Source organism: Nomia melanderi, chromosome 3, assembly GCF_051020985.1.
Source record: "Nomia melanderi isolate GNS246 chromosome 3, iyNomMela1, whole genome shotgun sequence".
Taxonomy (NCBI): Eukaryota; Metazoa; Arthropoda; class Insecta; order Hymenoptera; family Halictidae; genus Nomia; species Nomia melanderi.
Window position 1 is genome coordinate 632655 of NC_135001.1, and position 8085 is coordinate 640739.

General features: G+C 33.1%; 1 long non-coding RNA gene across 1 annotated transcript; it reads right to left on the minus strand.

Annotated features, from left to right (window-relative positions):
- Positions 1-5549: 5549 nt before the first annotated feature.
- Positions 5550-6470, minus strand: LOC116431821 (uncharacterized). Its single transcript, XR_004236009.2, has 3 exons — positions 6312-6470; positions 5793-6065; positions 5550-5659 (listed from the first exon to the last, which is right to left on the minus strand). It is a non-coding gene; the product is annotated as an uncharacterized LOC116431821 (long non-coding RNA).
- Between the last annotated feature and the right edge of the window lie 1615 nt (positions 6471-8085).

Genomic DNA, 8085 nt, shown 5'->3' on the forward strand with positions numbered 1-8085 from the left:
TTTTATTAGATTTTCTTTCATTGTTTAGATTCATCAGGTTCTAGTACATTTTTCAAATTTAAAAACAGAAAGTTTTGATTACGTTGTATTGTTATTAAAAAATTAACACTTTTGATATATCTCATTTTAGATTGAAATTGTAGCTTATAAATACTATCCACGAAAGTAATTGTTGCACTCGTTGCATACATTGTCATTAGTATTTACAGAACAGGATTTGCAAGAGAAATATCCTTTACGAATAATTGAAGAACCGTTGTTCGAGTATTATTTTATACACCGCTGAGTTCACACTGAAAATATTAACGTTAATTAAGCAGACGATCCAATTAGTCGGTGCTTTAGTTACAGGCATTAAAATTGTATTGGTAATGAAATATTACTTCCATTGACAGGACTGTATTAAACATATGATTTTCTGCGCGAATATCAATCATTAAGTACCAAATTAAATAATAATCGTATAAAGTAAAGAAGTAAGAATGCGAACATTTACCTGATTAATTTACGGAATTTAATATTCTAATTTAATATTCTATAAATAACGTAAATAAATGTATTTATATAACATTATTAGATAATTAATCTCTTTAAATTTAAAATGACTTCTTTCAAAGGAGGAAAATATATTTCATGCAAATTCACAGAATTTTGTAAAGCACTGCAAAATATTACTAGATCATGAAAATAATTACAACCAAATACAACTAGTATTTGTTTGTTGATTTTTTATTTTGGATTTAAAAAGGAACAACAGGTTTCAGTAAATTTTATTCGGTAATTTTTAATTCGTTTATCCTACTGGTAATAAACTAGTTAATAAATAAACAGTATTCTTCGTTTACAATTATTCCAAGCCTTTTATTTCGTTATACTCGATTTTAACATTTTTATTATCCTCGAATTGATACTTTTTTTTAAAAGAATGTTAATCTACTGAAAACAAAGATTTGACAGAACCTAGAAAAGAGCGTATAAAGCGACTTCGAGGTGCGTTTGAAAATACGTAAAACATTTGTCACTTGATTAAAAAAGTTCCAACTATAAATCGGAGTGAATTTATTATCGGGAGAGCGTTCCTCGTCGGGCTGAAAGATTAATGGTCCCCAAAGAATGAAATCTATTGGTATCGTAACAATATGTGCGCAGTTCATTAAATCTTATTCTCAGTTCAATAATCAAATTTGAAATATTGAACTGTTATTCGCCGCTCGCTTGTGAAACGGAAGTTATAACATACGTAGAATTCAAACGGCTTTTCCTAACATTTTCTGGTTCCTCGAGTATTTCCTAAAAACACTCGAAACAATCTGCACACTACAATGAATTTGTACAAACGATTCGTCTTGTAAATCAGTTGTATCATATCGCTTTTCAATGAAGTAATTATTTTAAGTATATTACGAAGAACTCGAGGAAACAGAAAATGTTAGGAAAAGCCGTTTGAATTCTACGTATGCTATAACTTTCGTTTCACAGGCGAGTGGCGAGTAACATTCAATATTTGAAAAACAGTTAACATTGTTTTCGTATTCGTTTAAAAATATTTATTTCGATATTACAGTAAGAATTTCCAATATTAGACTTGTCTCGGAAGCGAATGAAATTGAATTGAAATTTTCGAGTGACGTGCATCTACAATGATCCGAAGTCTACTAATCTTGCATAAAGCAGAGGGTCAAATGTGACATTCGCAAAAATAGTTTCTCGTGACAAGCTTGATTGGTAAGTGGCTATTTTAACGGATCGCAAGACGTCGTCCTTGGAAGTGAAACTTCTAAGCGAATAAATCGAACCGGCGCGCGATCAGATGGCAATACAAAGCAATTAGCTGAAGTAATTAAACCAATACCGTGTATATCGAGCAGTTTGTAATAGCGACTACGTTAATTGCTTCACGTCTCTTTTCGCGCTTTCTTCCGATCAGGACAAGGCTCAGCTGTAAGCACAGCTTTAATTAGCCGGTGCTTCGCATCGCTGCTGAATTTAAGCAGCAGTTTTAAACAACAGTATATGTAATTTCAATGTTGTAGCTTCATTAACCTTTCAACTGGGAATGCCACTTAACTCATTAACCTACAATATCGTGTCAGACTCGTGACGAAAATTTTCAACTGAATTTGAGAAATCTAATTGCTATCTACTTTGCTTGAACATAAATTGAATATTACTTTTCCATTATCAATGGTTAGGATCTAGAGTAAACGTAGACGTAGAATAATCATTTCAGTTTTCTTTCGTATATGTAATTTTAATATTAATTCTTATACTGTCCGATTATTCAGTTTTCCAATTCTTGCCATTCGTTTTGTTTCTGTTTTCACTAGAAAACATTTGTCATCTAACTTGTTTAACTTTATCTTACTTTATTTTATCTTTATCTATATCTATATCTTTATCTTTATCTTTATCTTTATCTTTATCTTTATCTTTATCTTTATCTTTATCTTTATCTTTATCTTTATCTTTATCTTTATCTTTATCTTTAGTATTAAGTGTTTTTAGTATAAAACTTGTTCCGGGCAGCTTTATAATGAATTTCTCTCGGAAACGCGATACTTTTCATTCAAAATTGTAAAATTTCTATAAAAACCAATATTTTTTTAATGTTTTTATACATTTCTCTAGTGAATGTTGCGTAAAAAGTGAAAATATTTTGTTTCTTCATTTACCTCGAACGATGGTCGCGTGTGTAATCGACGCCATTGCGAGGAACTCGTTTAAATTGGTGGTACACGTACAGAATTCCAGTGCAGTGATTTTATTAAAAAAAAGGAAGAAATGTTTGAAAATATTCCTGAACATTCCAACAAATCGTATCCAGAATCTTCTTTTAAAATCATTTTTGAAAAAAAGACAAAATTCCAAAGAATTGTCCCGAATTTTGCACTGTCTCGCTATCTTTTAACAGATATAATTATGTAGACGCGTTTTAAATAATAATAAATTTATTACAAAATAAACATTACTTCACTGAATTGGCACCGTTACATTACGATATGAAGTTTATTTATTTGTAGATATTACGGTATGAAGATTCATTTTTTATTAAAAATATTGGAGGCCTCCCAGGTTAGAAACCGCGGCTCTAAATGAAAATACTAAAAATATATGAACATATAGACCGTTTATTTTGAAAATGACTTAAATTTTAGAGTCCGCTTAAAAAAGATTAAAGAAATATTAAAGGATAAGAAGATTATGTAGAATTATAACTATTATAAGGAATAACTTGATTTTCTTGAAAAATGGACTTAACACTATTCCTACCGACACTCCACGTATACCTATTCCTACCGCGACAAGTCAAATGACTGCTCTTTAGCACAACTTATATTTTTTAATATAGAATGAAGATAATAGCCAACTTGACAGTATACAAATATAGTTTCTTTTATTTAGAAGTATATAATATACATTTTATTCGTTTTCACCGCATTTTTTACAAATAGGTTTGTCGATTGTACATTTCCCACACACGTACTTTTTACATTTTAGACAGACTTTGTTACTCTTATTGTTTGTGCAATATCTTATTTGGCATGGTTTCCATTCGCGTGAACCTGTACTTGTATTTGTGACGGGTGTTGCTTGATTTTCTTTGCCTAACTCTAGTTCTTTTTGATATTCAATGGTAAGTTCTTCTGCCAATTGAAATAAAAATTCCTGCCTTGAAATTTCTTCTCCCGTGGATTCTTTATATAAAATCCATGCATTTATCCCAGCTAAATCTAGAATATTGAAAAATACCTGTAAAGGCCATCTCCGACATTTAGATTTTACCGATTTTACCGAGGCCGATAGGCGAGCGAGAACTGTAAACACTTGGAAGTACCGTAAAATAGTCCCTGAAAAGCACTTTTTGGTCTGGTAGGTAAGACAGACTACAAATTTTTCTCGGAAAATAAACAATAAAAAAGGAGTGAATATTGAAAAATGTTTTATACATATATTTTAGGAAAAGTCGTGAAGTATAAAGGCTATTCAATTACGTTGTCTATAAGAAATTCTAATCGAAATGTTAAAAACAGTCATTTGACTGGTCGTGGTAGGAATAGCGTTAAGCCACTTGTAAAATAAACGGCTCACAAGGATCTTTCACTGTTATAGAAACTGATGATTTCTAATTACAAACGCTGCTTCCATAAAACAATAACAAAATCTTACCTATGAAAAGAAGCTGTCTCTAAAGTTTTATATTGTTTATGTTTTCAAAACGAAATCTTCCTTAGGCGCACAGCGTACACACTTTTTTTGTTGGAAACGAACGAATCTGATCCATCACGCTTCGAGGTAGAACGCTCGGGTAAACTCGGCTTCCCCGAGTTTAACCGAGCGAGCGAGAAACGGCCAGTTGTGCGTGGTTGCTGCGCCTTGCTGTGTATGGTTTTTGAAGTAATTTAACAGTAGCAACGGACGTGCATGTATAAATATTTGAATATTGCCCTTTATAAATTGTTAAATCGAAGATGGATCAAAATAGCCGGTTCGACAGTATATTCGATAGTAATATTCGTATCATTCATATATATTCATATATATTTATATATATTTATATTATTACTGATGAACATGTTACATAGAATTAATTACAACTGCCATAGGAGTTTTCAGTTCGTAATTATTATCGTAAGTTATTATCATAAGCACACATTAACACGTTGAACGCCATGGTGGTCACCGGTGACTTCCGCCTAAATTGAATTACTGCAATTCTTTCAACCAAACGGTGGTTATTTGAAAACAGTTCTATATTGTAAACAACGTTACCTAATGCAGTGATATTCAACAAGACAAACCTCCAATAATAACATAATTCAATTCAGTAATTTAATACTGTATTTCTTTCATTTCGCATATTCTGCACTTCAAAATCGTGCGACATTCAACGTGTTAATTATTTCTTCGGACCTTTCTTTTAAACCTCTCTCAGCGTTCAACCGACAACGAACCACGTGTGAACTACTATCTATAATGTAACATCATCTACGAAAGAGTGTATAAAATACAGTAATAATAGTTAACTACTAAATAAACAAACGATTTAATACATCATTTACACGTGGTGTTTTCAACGGTTACGGGCCTAGTACGAACAAAGAAATTGTTTGAAACGGTTCTTTCGTTGTGCTGCCGGAAACGTGTTTCTCGCTTGCGCAGCCTGACGTGAAGGTAGCACCAAAATCAAACAGCGAGCACTTCATATGATTTACCGGTTTCGCGAAGTGAGTAGCTCCTGTTAAAGTTCAACAGTTTACGAAGTTCCTTCCTTCTTCCTTCATTTCGTTTTTTCCCGTCTTGCTTCTCTTCCTTTATTAAAGAACTTAATACCGAGACCTTTATTTCTCTCTGCGGAGAAATAAGTGACAGCTCAGCCACCGAATTGATCTTCGTTCCCCACGCTCTGCGAGGAAGAAAGTTCTTCCCTTTGTAGCAGTCTAGCCTTTCATATCCCGGCGTTTATTCAGACCGGTGCTGTTGCTCGCTACACGCATGTCTACGGTGCGTCATAGCGAATATGAGGCGCTCAGACGCCAGTGAAGGTTATGTTCACTTTTTAATATTTTCTTTTTGTAAATTTCTATGGAACAAATATTGTTCTTAGTTGTTAACACTTTGACTGCTGCGGTGGTCACTGATGGCCGGAGCTTCCAAATTACTGAAGAACAATTACAATAAAAAACTTGATCTTAAATAAAAATATTTATAATAGTAACATAAGTAGATAGATCATAGCGTAATATGACTACTGTAATACTAAATCATTAATAATTATTTTCAATATTATTTACCTTTGTTATTAAAGAATGAGTATTACTATTCAAAACGCTAGATATTCTCGTGGCAGTCAACGTGTTAAAGGATTTGACTCGGTTCTTCGGTTTTTTTGTAGGTTAGACAGCCCTTGTTTTGTAGCTTCTGAATATATCGTGTAATAATTGAGTGGTTCATTAAATCAATTTTTTGACATTTTCTGATTTTTGTAAATTTTGATTGTAGAACGACATATCTTTGCATTTATCAAAATTATCAGCGCAGGAGAATTTTATAAATTATTGATCGATCTATTATAAAATTATTAATTATCATTAATTTCTTTATTATACTTTTTTTAATTTACGATCACAGCATTGCTATAAACAAAGCTATCTTTGTTTGAATTTACAATAACTGAATTGATCGAATTGATCGAATTGATCGAATTGTAAAATTATTAATTATCAGTTTGATAACTTAAGTTATTGTAAATTGTTTATAACAATGCTATCATCGAGAGGTAAGCTAAAAAATAATATTTATATCTTGAATACCACAACCGAGCAGCAAAGCAGGTATAAAAAAGAGTTATTCGGTCATTCAACAGGTAACATATTTTAGAGTCATTAAAATCACTGGGTGGTATCATTTCCGTATAATTTTCGAGAGTTTCATTTGATTATTCAGCTCTGTTTCCATGTTTCTCGAACTTGTAATCTGTTATAATGGCATGAATAGTAATGAGCAATTGTCAGAACAGGATATTAACGTGGAAAATGAATAAATAAAGCTTCCACTGACACTTATCTCCTCTGAATTATTTAGCTGTAGCGTATCTGGCGCGGAGTAATTTTATTCTAGATGGAATTGGATTTACTAGTGTAATAATAATATGATTTATTAGTAGAATAGATAAGGAAATGAAGTGGAAATACTATTGAGTGGTGTCATCCACAGGCACGCGATATTCACGATATCAAAACTGGCTGGCTCAGCGGAGTCTGCTTCTAAATGAATATTAAAAGAACTGAACTGAATAATCCTATTCGAAGAATTATTTTATTTCAAGTATTTCTACCGAATATGATCATTGTTACGAACATATAGAATGTAACAAAATTGCGCACAAATGATGGGGCGAGTTACAACTGAAACATCCGAATGTTGGTTTCAAAAATATAGAATGGAAAATATCGGGTTCTATTTAAAAACTGTCACGTGACCTCTGTAGGGCGTTTCAAGATCACCTCAAGGTCAAACATTTGGATACCGTAACTTTTGTTTGACAGAATTTTCTTTGCGACTATGTTCGTGTAACAAATTTTACTACCAATAACTCGCAAGAAAAACAAATTTCCCATTCATCGTAAACGGAAGTTTATTCCGAAGATAAATACACTGAGAGCAAAATAGTTGCTCACTTCTATCTATGTGTAATAAATAACGGGTCTTTTATTAAATTGTTCGAAAAATGTTTACCACTAGTCTCGCTTGTTATTATACGGCAAGGGATTAATAAATCACTGTAAATGATCTAATACTGTAGATTTACATTAATCGAATGGTTTCTGAATTCTTCATTGAATTAATTAATCGACTTCAACAGAGTCAGCATATTGCTTAAAATGCTTAACACGTATGAGAGTCGTTTCAAGTTGAAGTCCCACTTAAACTAATCGCACAAGTCATTTTGAATTCAACACAGTGAACTGTCAATAAACGCGATTGTCAATTGTCTATGTTCACGTAAGACCATTCAACGGTTAAGGTTCTCCTGTAATTACATAACGGCGCGGTACAATGGACGTATCAAGCTTCGAAGATTCATAAAATTCAGATGCAACTTTTAATCTTCTAATTGCGACATGCGTCACCTCCCAATATTCAACATAAAAATATAAAATAAATAATTTTTTTAATAATTTAGATATTATAGACGACCTAATATGTTAGCAACATAAAATGCACATTTGATGTTTGTATGTTGCACCCTTCGCACCCCCGAGTTGGCACGGCCCTGCTAATATCATTCGTTTAGTCTGTTGCATCGGCGGCAAAGAAAATCTGGGCTGTTTCCTGCCCTCGAAAAATCTGAGAGAAGTACCGGGGGTTCCTCGATGCTTCCAAAGCTTCGGCCCGCTTCTCCACCCACGTCCTCGCGGTTATATCTCCGTTCCAATCCTGTGCCACCTAAGCTGAAACACGACTTGACCGTCACGATTTCGTCGTCTCTTTTTCCTCCCCCGAGGCCTGTCCTTCCGTTTTCTCCAGCCGACCTTCCAATTTCTACCAACCACGATGCCCTTGCTTCCGTTAACGAAGAGCAGG